The 17568-nt window shown below is 36.9% G+C and overlaps 1 protein-coding gene across 9 annotated transcripts in view; it reads right to left on the bottom strand.

Moving 5' to 3' along the window:
- The window catches only part of EVI5 (ecotropic viral integration site 5), a 197235-nt gene that overhangs the window by 153707 nt on the left and 25960 nt on the right, over positions 1-17568 (bottom strand). The window contains exon 4 of one of the 9 annotated variants that reach the window (XM_055340090.1): positions 9838-9869. The exons of 7 other annotated variants lie outside the window; for them this stretch is intronic. The gene's annotated coding sequence lies outside the window, so the exon portion shown is untranslated. Of the gene's footprint in view, positions 1-9837; positions 9870-17568 lie in introns of those variants that run through there. One more of the 9 variants, XM_055340096.1, reaches the window with a different exon arrangement.

The following is a 17568-nucleotide window of genomic DNA, read 5'->3' on the forward strand; positions in this document are numbered from 1 at the left end:
GTCTTTTGACATTAAGTCCATTTACATTCAGAGTACTTACTGATAGGTATGTACTTATTGCCATTTTGTTACTTGCTTTTCATGTTTTTAGTAGTTCATTGTTCCTTTCTTCCTTTGCTCTATACTCTCATAATTTGTTGGCTTTCTTTAGTGATATACTTGAGTTCCTTTCTTTTCTTTTTTTATACCTATTACTGGTTTTTAATTTGTGGTTACCATTCAGTTTGTATATAAGGACTTCTGCATATAGCAGTCTATATCTTCTCTCCATCCCTGAATCCCCATCCATGTTTTAGATACATGGTGTCATACTTTACGTCCTTTTGTGAATCCCTTGATTGATTTTTACAGATATACTTATTTTTACTGCCTTTGTGCTTCCTACTTTTCTTACTCTTATTTATGGTCTTTCCTTTCCACTCAAAGAATGTTCCCCTTTAACATTTTTTGTAGAGCTAGGTTGGTGGTCAGGAATTCCCTTAGCTCTTGTTCCTAACTGGCTAGGAACTCTTGATCTCTCCTATTCTGAATGATAGCCTTGCTGGATAGAGTATATTCTTGGCAGCAGATTTTCTCCTTTCAGCACTTTGAATACATCATGCCACTTCCATCTTGGCTGCAAAGTTTTTCCTGAAAACTCTGCGGATAGTATTATGGCCTTTCCCTTGTATGTAAATGTTTTCTTTTTGCTACTTTTAAAACTCTCTTTATCACTATTTTTTTGCCATTTTAATTACTATGTATCTTGGTATGACCTCCCTGGGTTAACTTTTGACTGCCTCAACCAATAATATATATCAAAAATGGCTACCGAGACTCACTTTTGGAACCCAGCCACCATGTTGTTGAAAAACCTAAACTAGCCCACACAAGGACCACACAGAAAGGTCAAGTACAGACATTCTGGCTAACAGCCCAGCTGAGGTCCCAGTATCAACCAATGGACAGGAATGAAGAATCAACTCCAGCCTCTAAGTCTTCCCAGCTTCTCTGCTGCACAGGCATTTTGAAGGAGAGACAAGCCTTTCTCCTAATGCTCTGTCCAAAACCCTGACCCAGAGAATCCACAGACACAGTGAAGCAATTATCTTAAGCCACAAAGTTTTATGGTGGTTTGTTATACAGCTATCGTAACTGGAACAGTATATTATCTCACATAATTATTTAACAATACTTAAAATTAACTGAAACCAGGAAACTAAAGTATAAATTATTAGTAAAGACATCATTCTGAAATTGTTTGAGGGGATCGAGGGCTCACATAGTGGAGAAAGACCATCTTTTTATATACTTGTAGTGTGATATAAGTAGATACAAGGACAGTACACTAAAAATAAAATCAGTAGACATTAGAACCAGAAAATTACATTAATGCTTCGGAGGCCTGAGAGAATAGAATTTAATTCAGTTAGGAAAATTTATCCTTGATTTGTGGCTCAGAGTCAAATGCATTTAAACCACATCATTACTTTTCCACTGCTATTAAAATGGCATTTTGATTAGCATGCTAAAGCAATGCCAAGAAAAAGGAATTTCAAGGAAGCCTTTTCTTTAACAAGTAGGCTATTTTCTTAAAGTTAAGAATTTGGGGTTTATTTTTTAAAGATTTTATTTATTTAAGAGACCGAGACAGACAGACAGGCAGGCAGGCAGAGGGAGAAGTAGACTCCTTGCAGGGAGCCCAATGTGGACTTGATCCCCGGACCCATGATCTGGAATCACTCCCTGAGCTGAAGGCAGACACTCAGCCACTGAGGCCCCCAGGTGCCCCAAGAATCTTTTTTGAGTGATACAGGATATAAGTAATTTGAAGACTTTATTATAAATAGTTATATTTTCATTGAGACTAAATTAGAAACATTTCAGTAAAGATATACAGGAGCTTAGTTCAATGGCAAAGCAGTTTGTAATTAAATTTACACTTTACAAACTTATGTCACAACTATAAAAAGAAATGAAGCACTGACATATTCCATAACATGGATAATATTGAAAACATTATGCTAAGTCAAAGAGTCACGAAATACTGCATTTGATTCCATTTGTAAGAAATGTCCAGAATAGGCATTATCTATAGACAGAAAACTGATTAGTGATTGCTTAGGACTTCAGAGAGAGGAGGGTCAGGGAGCTAAAGGGTTCAAGGTTTCTTTTTAAGGTAATGAAAATGTTCTAAAATTGACTCTGATGATGGTTGCACATATCTGGACAAATTAAAAACCACTGATTTGTACACTTTAGATGGGTAAACTGTACAGTACATGAATTATATATGTAGGAAGCTGTTTTTAAAATTTTAGGTTTGGGGCAGCCCGGGTGGCTCAGCAGTTTAGCACCGCCTTCAGCCCAGGATATGATCCTGGAGACCCAGGATCGAGTCCCATGTCAGGCTCCCTGCATGGAGCCTGCTTCTCCCTCGGCCTGTGTCTCTGACTCTTTCTCTCTCTCTGTGTCTCTCATGAATAAATACACAAAATCTTTAAAAAAAAAAATAGGTATGAATGAATTTCTTCGTAAAATAACAGAGGATATTATGATGCAGGGAATGCTTGACAACCCTCCTCATCTCTAATCAAGTTTTTATTCTTGAACATTCCCACTTTAAAACACTCTGACCTGCTCCATTCTGAACTGGCTGCTATTTATACCTGGTGCTCAACTACCACCTGGGGATCTCCCTTCACTAGGATCCAGGTTTTTCCTTCACCTCTCTTTGGGTTGGATAATGTTTCCTAAATCCCATGTCTATCTTCCTTTTTCTTGATACATTCTCTCATTTTGGCGGGTTACCTCTTTTCATAGCTACCTAAAAGGTAAATATAAGACACTGCCTATGTGAAAATACCTTTATTCCACTGTAACACTTGAAAGTTCAGCTGCATTATAAACCACATTAGAAATAATCTGGCCTCAGATTTTTGAAGACCCTCAGTTGTCTTTTATCTTCCATTACTTTTCTTGAAAAGTCTGAAACCACTCTAATTATGTTAATTATCCTATTTCCCTTCACCTCTGGGAACTTCATCTTCTCTTTGATCCTTAATTGCTAAAATTTGCGATGAAATGCCTTGATGCCAGTATTTATTTATTTTATTTAGCACTTTGATGGGCTCTTTTAACTTAGAAAACTCATGTCCTTCAGTTCTGGGAAGTTTTCCTGATTTATTTCTTTGATGATATACTCCCTAAATTTCCTCTTTCTTAAATCCTTATTATTCAACTATTGTATGTCTTGAACTGGCTTTCTGATTTTACCTTTCTTCCCAATTTAACTGCTACTTTCCACAAGTTCTCATCTCACACAGCCTCACTTGATATTGTTACAAAGCATGGCTCAGTGGTTGAACACTGGGCTATGACATTAGAGACCTGGGTTCAACCCCAGGTCCTCTGCTTACTGCTGATATTAAGCTTCAGCTTCTTATTTGTAAAACAGATAATAAAATGTACACAAAATACTTGGCATAGGGCAGCCCCGGTGGCCCAGCGGTTTAGTGCCGCGTGCAGCCCGGGGTGTGATCCTGGAGACCCAGGATCGAGTCCCATATCGGGCTTCCTGCAGGGAGCCTGCTTCTCTCTCTGCCTGTGTCTCTGCCTCTCTCTTCGCTCTCTCTGAATGAATAAATAAATAAATAAATCATAAAAAAAAAATACTTGGCATATTTAGCACTCAATAAATGCAGCTATTTTCCTACTATCATTTTTTCTTCTCTCTCTTCCCAAGGCTTTTATGACAACCTGTTCTTAGGGCTTTCCTTCTACTTCTCAGGAATTTTCTTTGTTGGATCCTTTCTATGCTTTATCAAATGTTGTCCCCCATAAATCTATCTTTGGTCACTTCTTATTTTTATTCTAGGCTGGATCAAATACAAACTCCATACGCAGGTTCTAATCATCTTTACCACTTAACTAGCTGTGTGACTTTAAGCAATTTACTTAACCAATTGACACCTCAATCTCTCATCTGAAAAGAAGTGGATTAATAAGTATATCAATGCCTGGGTGGCTCAGTTAGTTAACCGTCTGCCTCCTGCTCAGGTCATGATCCCAGGGTCCTGGAATCAAGCACGGGATCTGGCTCCCCGCTCCGCTCAGAGGAGAGCGGGATTCTCCCTCTCTCTCTGCTCCTCTCCCTGACTTGTGCTCTCTCATGCTCCTGTACTCATTCACTCGCTTTCTTTTTCATGAACAAATAAAATATTTGTTTAAATAAATAAGCATATCAATCCCCTATGCTTTGCATGAAAATTAAATGTTTTGTGACACTCAGAACACTTCTTGGCATAGTAAGCACTCAAATGTTTGTCATTATTACTACATTACTATCTCTACTGCTTCTACTATTACTACTACTATGATTACTATTAAAAAGGCCCACCCAGGTGCTCCCAACAGATCTCCTAAGCTTTTTCAGAGATGTAAACTAATCACACATTTCAAAACTGTATTTGGAATCTTGCTTGTTTTTTGTCCTCATCTTTAACAGTTTACAAAGAATTATCTTCCTCCACCTCCTCCAGACTTCTGCCGTTATTGATGGTCTCATAATCAGTAAAGTTACAAACTATGTTAGTCACCCTTTGTTTTCTTTTGGGGGGACAGGGGAGGGCAGCAAAGCAAGGTTTTTTGAACGATAGTAAAGTGATAATACAAAACTCCTGAAGAGGAAAGGGACTCGAGAGGGTTGCTCTCACCCTTTGTTTTCTTATATACAAATACAGCTGTATAACTACCAAAGGAAAAAAAATCAAATTAAACTAAACTTTGTGACAAGTATCCTTCCTACAGAGGTAATTTCTTAAAGACTTTCACTCATAACTTAAGCATGAAAGATGCCTGAATACTTACTAGCATAATGAGCTGTATTCTGGAATTGCCAAGAAAAATATACTGCCAAAACTGAAAGGAACAGGCGTTCATTTACAAGTATTTTAGCACCTGCTATTTCTGAGGTCTGATACTATTTAAAACACCTAACTATCCCTACAAAGAAAATTAAAGGTATAGAAAAAAAAAAAACTTCTAAAGGAAAGGAATAGAAGTAATGGTTTTTAAAGAATATTTACAAAACATAACTCTCAAAAGCTCTAGGTGATATAATACATGAATAATGTGTCAAACTATTAGATGAAAAATTTGAAGAACACACTGAAATGCAAGCTAAAGTCACAGATTTTGCTGCATCCAATTAAATCTTAATTTCCAGAAGTATACAACCAATTTATTCAGCTTTTCTACATATAAATTAGTACAGCCCTTCATAGTTTATAAAATAGCTCCACACAGTTGATCCTTAAAGCAGATTTGAGAAGATAGTCCTGTGTTACTCATTTGATACGTATTTATTAAGAACCTACTCTAAAAGAGTACTTTATCGGGTATTGAATACATATGAATATATAGTCATAAAATAGACATGTTCTTTCCCCTCATGGAGCTAGTTATGAAGTAAAAGACTGAACAAATGTGGAGAAAGATATATGACTTAAAGGCAACAAACAATAACTTAATTTGATAGACTGGTTAAAGACTGTCTTTCCCAAGAGGCAATGTTCAACTTAAGATCTAGAAGATGGGCAAGAAGCAGCCAGCTGCGCAAAGATCTAGGCAAAAAAACAGAGTTAGGGAGACGACATGTATAAAGGCCCTGAGGAATTTAAAAGCTTAGTGGGTTAGAGAAGGGCTATCCCATACAAATATGAGGTAGACCACAAATGCAAATATTATTTTAAATTTTCTAGGAGCTATACTTTAAGAACACAAGAAAGTGAAATTGTATCTTTTATTTAACCGAAATATATCCAAAACATTATTTTGACAGATTTTAATGAAATATTTTACATTCTTTATTTAATACTAAGGGTGAAATTCAGTGTATATTTTACACTTCTAGCACATCTCAATTCAGACTAGCCACAGTTCAAGTGCTCAATACGTGGTTAGTGGCCTCCATATTGAACAGCACAGGTTAGAAGAACTAAGATAAGAGGAGACCATTAGGGGGGATCCCTGGGTGGCTCAGCAGTTTGGCACCTGCCTTTGGCCCTGTGCGCGATCCTGGAGTCCCGGGATCGAGTCCCACGTCGGGCTCCCGGCATGGGGCCTGCTTCTCCCTCCTCCTGTGTCTCTGCCTCTTTCTCTCTTTGTGTCTATCATAAATAAAAATAATAAATCTTTAAAAAAAAAAGAGGAGACCATTATAGCTAATACATAGTAATTTAAAGGGAAGTGTAGAGGGACATCTGGGTGGCTCAGCGGTTGAGCATCTGCCTTCAGCTCAGGGTGTGATCTGGGGGTCCAGGGATTGAGTCCCACATCAGGCTCCCTGTGGGAAGCCTACTTGTCCCTCTATGTCTCTGCCCCTCTGTGTCTCGAATGAATGAATGAATGAATGAATAAATAAATAAATAAATAAATAAATAAATAAATAAATGTGTAGAAAGATGAGAAGTCAATGGGTGCCCAATCAGTAATAGTCTTACAGGAAAGGAATTTGGAATCTATTTGGAGTACAACTGGAAATCACAAGATGCAAATATGCAAAGTAAAATCTGCAAAGTATGCAGAGTAAAATATGCAAAGTAAAATCTGATATTTTCTGTTTTATAAAAAGAGTACTCTCCTTTTAAACTACAAATTACATTAAAAAAATAAATAAATAAAAAATAAAAAAAAAACTACAAATTACACAGAATAAAAGCTGAAGTCGGGAGATTAGGAAGAAAGAGAAATCTAGGTGAGAAATCATTAAGGTTTAGGCTATTATGAGGGCAGCAGAGATAAAGGAAACAGATGCATGCAAGATATTGTAGAAAATGAAACAAAGTAACTTTATGATTAAATGAAAGTGAAAAAGAATGAAGGAGAAAGAAAAAACATGAGTGTAATCTACTCTGACTTGAGCAATCAGTGGTGCCATTTACTGTGACAGGAGAAACTAGCATTCTGTGGTTATTTGGCAAGGGGTGCTGAAATTGGTGGAACTGAATCAAGAATTTTTCCAAATACAAAACAAGCTTGGAGAGGCTTAGACTTACTAATAAAAACTAAAAGACTCAAACCCAGATATTCTAAAATTGGATATAATACCCTCTTGCTGGTAATATATTATTTTTCCATAATTCAAAAACAAAAAAAAAATCTATTAGGATGTAAGTAGTAATGCCTCCTGTACATACACCAGCAAAGTCCTCAATTAAAAGGGCTATATAGGTCTTTATAACTCTCATATTTTGAAAAAAAGAAAGGAAATATTTAGCTTCAGTTAATATGCCTAGGAGTCTGAAATTAAATCTACAGAAAACATTCTCTAATCCAAGCTCCAGAGAACAATAGCAAAGTAGAAGTCAAATATCAGAGCACCTGGGTAACTCAGTCAGTTAAATGACAGACTCTTGATTTCAGCTCAAATTATCATCTTAGGATTGTGATATTGAGCCCTGTGTGAAGCCTGGTTAAAATTCTCTCTCCTCCTTCTGCCCCTCCTCCACCCTCTCTCACCAAAAAACAAAACAAAACAAAAACAAAAAAAAACAAAAACAAAAACAAAAACAAAAAAAACAGCCAAATAGCCAAATATCATGACTTCAAAATCAGTGCCAAACTCCTACAGCCAAATCAGAAGTTGTTCAGTAGTTCAGAAGTTGACCAATGACTACTTTTTAGAAGAAATAGGGCGGTCTTAACATGCTGACAACGACTCAAAAATCTGGCTACGTAAGCTTCAGGGATTTAATATTCCTTCTAAGGTCCTTACCTCCACTACAAAAATACTTAGGGTAAGTACAGGGCCAGGCACTGAGTGGGATGATGAGTAAGACACATAGTTCTTGTCTTGTCCTATCCTCAAGTAGCTCACCCTAATAGAGTGTGAGGAGACAAACATGGGAACAATTAGAATATGGCAAACGCCACAGAAAAGTATATACAGTTCACCCTTGAGCAACACAGCAGTTAGGGTGCCAACCCTCCCACTACTTGTGCAGTCAAAAACCTATTTACAGTTGACCCTTGAACAACACAGGTTTAAACTGTGTGTGTACACTTATACAGACCTTTTACAATACAGTACTATAAATGTATTTTCTCTTCCTTATGACTTTCTTAATAACATCTTTTCTCCAGCTTACTTTATATAGCATATAATACATATAACATACAAAATATGTTAATCAACTGTTTATGTTATCAGTAAGGCTTCCAGTCAACAGTAGGCTATCAGTAGTTAAGTTTTCAGGGAGTCAAAAGTAATACATGGATTTAACAGTGCAGGGGTTCTGCATCCCCTAAGCCCCATGTTCTTCAAAGGTCAACTGTGCTGTCATTCTTTCTGACCACCCAACATCTGCATCCCCATTAGTATTCTGGAATTTCCCCCATCTAATTCTAAAAAGTACCAGATAATCATTCTCCTGGTCTCTCTTGAAAATAATTCAAAGCATGGACCAAGGTTCCCATATCTACCTATTTATCTCTCTCTTTCCTTCGTCCGTTACCCCCAAATCTAGAAGCTTAATATACCAAATATTAGTTATCTCACAGTTTCTGTGTGGCAGGATTTAAGTCATAGTTTAACTGGGTGATTCTGGCTCAGGACCTATCATAAAATAGCAGGCAAGCTCTTGGTCAGTGCTATCATCTTTGAAGGTTTGACTAGGCCTAGAAAATCTGCTTCAAGATTTCATCTGCACATGGTTATTAGCAGAGGGTTGCAGCTCCTCACATGAGAACCTCTCTAGAAAACTGGTGAGTATCCTCACAGTGTGGCAGCTGACTTCCCCCAGAATAAATAAGTAAAACAGAAGATGTAATACCTTATATGACTTTGCATCTTAAGTCACATTCTTTCATTTCTGCAATAACCTATTTATTCCACAAGTCATTTTTAGTGTAGAAGGAAACTATACAGAATGTAAATATCAGGGTTATCAAAAACCATGCTAACTACCCTATGAAATATATTATGGCTATATGTTGTATTGTTTATAAATATATACATATTCATGAGCATAAAATATTATGGTTGGAAGGAGGGGGGCACAATGGTTAGAAGTGCTTTGTAATGCCTTATTTGTTAAGGTTGGTGATGGGAATATAGGCATTTATTACACTTTTTTTAATACCTTCTGAGTTTGAAATATTTCATTATAAAAAAAAATCCAATGCTTTGAATAAAGTAAATGAATATTTTCAAACATATTACTGTCAGCACATACATTAGTAAATGAAGTTGTTTTGAAAGACTATATGGAAGTATATATAACAAAATTTACATGTGCATAAGTTGACTCAGGAACGTGTCTAAGGATGTATGTACTAAAATTAATCACAGAACTATTTCTTTTTTTTAAGATTATTATTTATTTATTCAAAGGGGGGCGGGGCAGAGACACAGGCAGAGGGAGAAGCAGGCTCCATGCAGGGAGCGTGACGTGGGACTTGATCCCGGGTCTCCAGGATCACACCCCAGGCTGCAGGCAGCACTAAACCGCTGCACCCAGGGGTTGCCCTCACAGAACTATTTCTAATATGAAGCCACTGGTGATAATCTCAATGCCCATTAAAGAATGAGCAAATAAATGACAACAGTATACAACAGAATGGAGCCATTAAAAAAAAAAGAAATTCCCAATATGATGGAACCAATCAGTTATTGGTGAAGAACAGGATGTGCAGTATAATTTCATTTTTTGATAGGTTATTTTTCAAGCTATTAACAGCTACCTCAAGAAAGTGAAAATTTAGCAAGGGAAATAAAAGCAGACAGAGAAAACTTTCCTTTTGTACTTTAAAGACTTCCATTCTCAAAAATTTTTACTCTGTCCTCTATAGGCATACCTCAGAGATATTGTGGGTTCAGTTCCAGACCACTGCAATAAAGAGAGTTAAATGAATTTTTTGGTGTCCCAGTATATATAAAAGTTGTTTACACTATATTGTAGTCTATCAAGTGTGTAAAAAGCATGTCTAAGAAAACAATGCATATACCTAATTTAGAACTATTTTAATGCTAAAAAATGCTATCATCTGAGCTTTTAGCAAGTTGTAATCACTGATCACAGATCACCATGACAGATAATGAAAAGGTTTGAAATATTGTGACAATCACCAAAATGTGACAGAAAAATGAATAAGGAAATGCTGTTGGAAAAATGGTGCCAATAGACTTGCTTAGCCAGAGTTACCACAAACCTTCAATTTGTAAAAAATAGTACCTGCAAGCACAATAAAGCAGAGCACAATACAACGAGGTATTTTGTAATTTCTGTGGTTGTTTTGGTTTTGTGTTAAATAGACTTTATTCTTTAGAACAGTTTTAGGTTCACAGCAAAACTGAGCAGAAGGTACAGATTTCCGAAATATCCCTTGCCCTCATGCATACATAGCCTCCCAACACCAACATGCCCCACCAGATAGAGTATCTGCTACAACTGATAAAAGTAATGGGATACCATTATCATTCAAAGCCCATCGTTTACATTAGGGTACACTCTTGGTGTCATAGTTTTGGACAAATGTATAATGACAAGTATTCATCATCATAGTACCATACAGAGTAGCTATACTGCCCTGAAAATTCTCCTATGCTCTCCTTCCAATCCCCTCAACTCTTGGCAACCACTGAGCATTACATTATCTCTATAGTTTTGCCTTCTACAGAATGTCATGTTAATGGAATCACATTGTGTATAGCCTTTTCAGACTGGCTTCCTTCACTTATAAATAGGCATTTAAGGGGTGCCTGAGTGGCTCAGTCAGTTAAACATCTGCCTCCTGACCTCAGGGTCATGAACTCAAGCCCCTGCACTGGGCTCCACCCTGGATATAGAGGGCAGGAGGGAGAAAGAACATTCTCCATGTATGTCATGGCTTGATGGCTCCTTCTTTCTTAGCACTGAATATGATTCCATTGTCTTGATGTACCAGTTTATTTATCTATTCAACTATTGAAAGATATCTCGGTTGAGTTCAAGTTTTATCAACTAGAAATAAAGCAGGTTTTTCTGTGGACATAGTTTTTCAAATCATTTAGGTAAATACCCAGAAGCATGACTTCTGAATTGCATTCATATAAACTTCTGAATTTAGTTTTATAAGAAACTGCCAAACTGTATTTCGAATTGAGTGTACCATTTTGCATTCCCACTAATAATGAATGAGAGTTCCTGTGGCTCTACATTCTTACTAGCATTTGGTGTTTTCAGTGTTCTAGATTTTGGCCATTCCACTAGGAGTATAGTGGTATCTCATCATTGTTTTAATCTGCATTTTCCTGATGACACATTATGTGGAGCATCTTTTCATATGCTTATTTGCCATCTGTAGATTTTCTCTGGTGAAGTATGTTAAGATTGTTGGTCTATTTTTAAATTATGTTGTGTTCTCAATGTTGAATTTTAAAAGTTCTCTGAAGGGATCCCTGGGTGGCGCAGCGGTTTAGCGCCTGCCTTTGGCCCAGGGTGCGATCCTGGAGACCCAGGATCGAATCCCACGTCGGGCTCCCGGTGCATGGAGCCTGCTTCTCCCTCTGCCTATGTCTCTGCCTCTCTCTCTCTCTGTGACTATCATAAATAAATAAAAATTAAAAAAAATATAAAAAAATAAATAAATAAAAGTTCTTTGAATATTTTGGGTAACAGTATTATCAGATATGTCTTCTGAAAATATTTTCTCCCAGTCTGTGGCTTGGGAGAAATTTTTAATTTTAATGAAGTCCAGGGATCAAGCCTTTGATGTTGCATCTAATAAATCATTACCAATCTAAGGCCACCTAAAATTTCTACTGTTATCTCCTAAGAGTTTTTATAGCTTTGCATTTTACATTTTCGTGTTGGATCTATTTTGAATTAATTTTTGTGAAGGATGTAAAATCTATACTTAAATTCATTTTTGTGCATGTGGAAGCCTAATTGCTCCAGCACTATTTATTGAAAAAATGATCTTTTATCCATTTTATTGCCTCCGCTCCTTTGTTAAAAATTAGTTGACTATATTTTATGGGTCTATTTCTGGGCTTTCTACTCTGTTCCATTGATCCATTTGTCTATTGTTTCACCAATATCTTATTGCCTTGATTACTGTAGCTTAAGAATGTATCTTGAAGTCAAGTAGCAGCACTCTTCCACCTTTCTTCTCCTCCTTCAAAACTGTGCTATTCTGAGTCTTTGGCTTCTCCATATAAACTTTACAATCAGTTTGTCAATATCCACAAAATAATTTTCTGGGATTTTGATTTGGATTGCATTGTATCTACACAGTTGGGAAGAACTGACTTTTTTACAATATTGAGTAGTCCTATCTATAAACATGGACTATTTCTCCATTTATTCAGTAGTTCTTTGATTTCATTCACCAGAGTTTTAGTTTTCCTCACATACACTTTGTACGTATTTCATTAGTTATGTCAGACCTTGAACATATTTCATTAGATTTAAATATGCTTCATTTTTGAGATAGTAAAAATAGTACTGTTTTCAATTTCAAATTCCACTTGTTCATTCCTATATACATAGAAAAATCAACTGACTTTGTGTACTAACATTTTTCCTGTTACTCTACTATGAAAACAGTCCATGATTTAACTTACAATTTTTCAACTTTATGATGGCGTGAAAGCGCCACACACTCAGTAGAAACTGTATTTTGAATTTTAAATTTTGATCTTTTCTCCCAGGCTAGCAACATGTGGTACAAATGCTCTTGTGAAGCTGGGCAATGGCAGTGGAGCCACAGCTGCCCATCAACTGCACAGTCATGACAGTAAGTTATGACAACTGATAAAACCATTCGGTATCCCTACAACTATCCTGTTTTTCACTTTCACTGCAGTATTCAAGAAATTACATGAAATATTCCACACTTTATTATAAAATAGGCTTGTGTCATGATTTTGCCCAGTTGTAGGCCACTCTAAGTGTTCTGAGCATGTTTAAGGTCCGCTAGCTGAAGCTATGATGTTAAATTAGGTTAGGGGTGTTAAGTGCACTTTTGACTTAGATATTTTCTACTTACAATGGATTTATTGGTTACCCCATCAAACACAGAGGAAGACTGGAAGTGTTTATTAGTCTCAGAGGAGGTTTTCCTCCTACGTATCTCAGATTTTCTACATAGATAATTACAGCATATGTGAACAAAGAGAGGTTTTTTTAGTTCTTTCCCAAACCCTGTACACCTTTTCTTTTCCTACCTTATTGCATTAACTAGGACTTTTAGTATGATGTTGAAAAGCAGTGGTAATAGGGAATATCCTTGTCTTGTTCCTGATCTTGGTAGGAAAGCTTCAAATTTCTCATTGGTAATTAAGTATGATGTTATACTTAATGTTGTAAAATACTGTACACATTTTTATATGTCTTTATCAATTTTTTTAATATATCTTTATCAAGATATATCCTCATCAAGTTCTCCTCTAGTTTATTAAGAGTTTTTATCATGACTAGGGATTAGATTTTGTCAAATGCTTTTCTACATCTATTGATAAGCTCATGTGATTTTTCTTCTTTAGTCTGTTGAAGTGATGAAAAGTGTGAAAAGTTATTTTCAAAAGTTAAATCAGCCTTTCATATTTTAGATAAATCCCACCTGGCCATGGTATGTGATTCTTTTTACATATTATTGGATTCCATTTGCTAATATTTGAGAACTTTTGTACTAAAAAAAATATATAAAAACTATATTCAGGGGATCCCTGGGTGGCGCAGAGGTTTGGCGCCTGCCTTTGGCCCAGGGCGCGATCCTGGAGACCCAGAATCGAATCCCACGTCAGGCTCCCGGTGCATGGAGCCTGCTTCTCCCTCTGCCTGTGTCTCTGCCTCTCTCTCTCTCTGTATGACTATCGTAAATAAATAAAAAAAAATTAAAAAAAAAAAACTATATTCATGAGATAGGAGTCTGTTTCTTTTCTTATAGTATCTTCATCCAGTTATGGTATTAGGGTAATGCTGGCCTCATAGAATGAGTTATTAAGCATTCTCTCTGCTTCTATCTTCTGAAAAAGTTTGTAGAGAACTGGTACTTCTTCCTTACATATTTGGTAGAATTCAGCAGTGACCCTATCTGGCCCTGGTATTATCTGTTCCGGAAGGTTATTAATTATTGATTCAATTTAACACATATGACCTATTCAGATTGTTTATTTCTTCTTACATGAGTTTTGGCAGATTGTGTACTTCAAGGAATTGGTTTTACGTTCCAAAATGCGGTCATCTTGATGAGTGTTCATGTGAGCTTGAGAAGAATGTGCATTCTGCAGATGTTGGATGAAGTAGTCTATAGACATCCATTATAATCAATTGATTACTAATGTCGTTTAGCTCAATTATGTCCCTATTGTCTGTTAGATCTGTCCATTTCTGATAGAAGGGTAATCAAATCTCCAATTTTGGTAGTAGATTCATCTACTTCTTGGAATTCTATCAGTTTTTGCCTCATTTAGTTTGATATTCTGTTTTTAGGTGCATATTAAGGATTCCACCTATTAAGGATATTAAGGATTGTTACGCCTTCTTGAAGAAGTGACTCCTTTATCATTATGTAATTCCCCTCTATCTCTGAAAGCTTTCCTTCACCTGAACTTCCTCTATCTGAAATTAATATAGTTACTCCTGCAGGGTGCCTGAATGGCTCAATTGGTTAAGCCTCGGTTTCTTGATTTCAGCTCAGGTTATGATTTCTGGATCTCGAGATTAATCCATGCATCTGGCTCCACACTGGGCATGGAATCTGTTCGAGATTCTCTCTCCCTCTCCTTTTCCCTCTGCCCCGCTTCCACTCATGCATGCTGTCTCTTAAATAAATAAATAAATAATTTAAAAATATATACATATAGTTACTCCTTTCTTTTAACTAGTGTTAGCCTGGTTTATCTTTTATATCTTTTTCTAACCACTTTTTAATCTATATGCATCTTTACATTTAAAGTGGATATCTGGGCAGCCCAGGTGGCTCAGCAGTTTAGCGCCACCTTCAGCCCGGGGTGTGATCCTGGAGACCCGGGTTCGAGTCCCATGTCAGGCTCCCTGCATGGAGCCTGCTTCTCCCTCTGCCCATGTCTCTGTCTCTCTCTCTCTCTCCCTCCCCATGTCTCTCATGAATAAATAAGATAGATAGATGGATGGATGGATGGAAGGAAGGAAGGAAGGAAGGAAGGAAGGAAGGAAGGAAGGAAGGAAGGAAGGATGGATGGATTTCTGAGGCACCTGGGTGGTTCAGTTGAGCATGACTTGATTTCAGCTGAAGTCATGATCTCAGGGTTGTGAAAGTGAGGCCCTCATGCCCTTGAGTCTGCTTGAGATTCTCTCTCCCTCCCCCTTTACTCCTTCCCCTGCTCACACTTGCTCTGTCTCTAAAATATAATAAACATCTTTTAAAAAATAAAGTGGATTTCTAGTAGACAACAGAATTGGATTTTGTTTTTTGATCCACACTAATAACCACTATCTTTTCATTTGTGTCTTTAGACCACGGTTATTCAAAGTGAATACCCATATAACTGAATTAACATCTACCATATCCATTACTGTTTTCTATTTGTTTCCCTTGTTCTTTGTTTCTATTTTTGTCTTTTACTGTTTTTCTGCCCTTTGTATTTTTTTTTTAACTGATTCATTTATTTGGGAGAGAGTGAGTGTGCACAAGAGGAAAGCGCAGAGGGAGAGTCTTAAGCAGACTCCATGCTGAGCAGGGAACTCAGGTCAGGGCTCGATCCCATGACGCCAAAATCACAACTTGAGCCAAAACCAAGGGTCCAAGGCCCAACCAACTGCACCACATAGGCACTCCTGCCCTTTGTGATTCTGAGAGACCATTTTATACAATTGCATTTTCTGTCCTTTTTTGGTATATCCCTTATACACCTTCTTTTCCTTTTCTTTTAAGATTTTATTTATTTATTCATGAGAGACACACAGAGAGGCAGAGACACACACACACAGAGAGAGGCATAGGCAGAGGGAGAAGTAGGCCCCATGCAGGGAGCCTGATGTGAGACTCAATCCTGGGACTCCAGGATCACACCCTGAGGTGGAAGGCAGACGCTTAACCCCTGAGCCACCCAAGCATCCCCTCTTTTACTTTTCCTCATGGATGGCCTAGGGTGTGCAATATACATGTATAGCTAATCAAATTCCACTTTTAAATAACACTATACCATTTCCAGGGTAGTGTAAGCACTCTATAATAATAAAATAATTGTAACTGTCCCCATCCCTTGTATCGTTGCTGTCATTCATTTCACTTATGACTAAGCATATATATAAACATAAGCATTTATAATCATATACACAGTTCCTATTATTTTGAAGAAACATCTGTTAGATCAATTAAGAATAAAAATAAAAGGTATTTTGCCTTCACCTATACCTTTTCCCATGCTCTTCCTTACATTATGTAGATTCCAGTTTCTGATATGTATTATTTTTCTTCTCTCTAAAAAAGTTAACATTTCTTGCAAGGCAGGTCTACTAACAATAAATACTCTTAATTTTTGTTTGAGAGAATATTTCTCCTTCACTTTTGAAGGATAGTTTTGCAAGATACAAAATTGTAGGTTGAGTTTGTTTTTTTTCTCTAAGCACTTTATTTTTTTTTTTTTAGGGCAAATCTTCCATTTTTATTTTTGTACAACTGTTTCTCTTTTATTTTTTTTTGTCATTTAGCAAGTTTCCCTGTCGTCATTTATTTTTTTTATATAAATTAATTTTTATTGGTGTTCAATTTACCAACATACAGAATAACACCCAGTGCTCATCCCGTCAAGTGTCCCCCTCAGTGCCCGTCACCCATTCACCCCCACCCCCCGCCCTCCTCCCCCTCCACCACCCCTAGTTCATTTCCCAGAGTTAGAAGTCTTTATGTTCTGTCTCCCTTTCTGATATTTCTCACACATTTCTTCTCCCTTCCCTTATATTCCCTTTCACTATTATTCATATTCCCCAAATGAATGAGAACATACACTGTTTGTCCTTCTCTGGTTACTGTGGCCAAGTTCAAAAAGGGTGTTGCCTGAGTTCTCCTCTGGGATTTTGGTGGAATCTTGTCTCACATTTAGATCTTTCATCTATTTTGAGTTTATCTTTGTGTATGGTGCAAGAGAATGGTCCAGTTTCATTCTTCTGCATGTGGATGTCCAATTTTCCCAGCACCATTTATTGAAGAGACTGTCTTTCTTCCAGTGGATCGTCTTTCCTCCTTTATCATATATTAGTTGACCATAAAGTTCAGGGTCCACTTCTGGGTTCTCTATTCTGTTCCATTGATCTATATGTCTGTTTTTGTGCCAGTACCACACTGTCTTGATGAACACAGCTTTGTAGTACAACCTGAAATCTGGCATTGTGATGCCCCCAGATATGGTTTTCTTTTTTAAAATTCCCCTGGCTGTTCGGGGTCTTTTCTGATTCCACACAAATCTTAAAATAATTTGTTCTAAGTCTCTGAAGAAAGTCCATGGTATTTTGATAGGGATTGCATTATACGTGTAAATTGCCCTGGGTAAAATTGACGTTTTCACAATATTAATTCTGCCAATCCATGAGCGTGGAATATTTTTCCATCTCTTTGTGTCTT

Source organism: Nyctereutes procyonoides, unplaced genomic scaffold, assembly GCF_905146905.1.
Source record: "Nyctereutes procyonoides isolate TBG_1078 unplaced genomic scaffold, NYPRO_anot_genome, whole genome shotgun sequence".
Taxonomy (NCBI): Eukaryota; Metazoa; Chordata; class Mammalia; order Carnivora; family Canidae; genus Nyctereutes; species Nyctereutes procyonoides.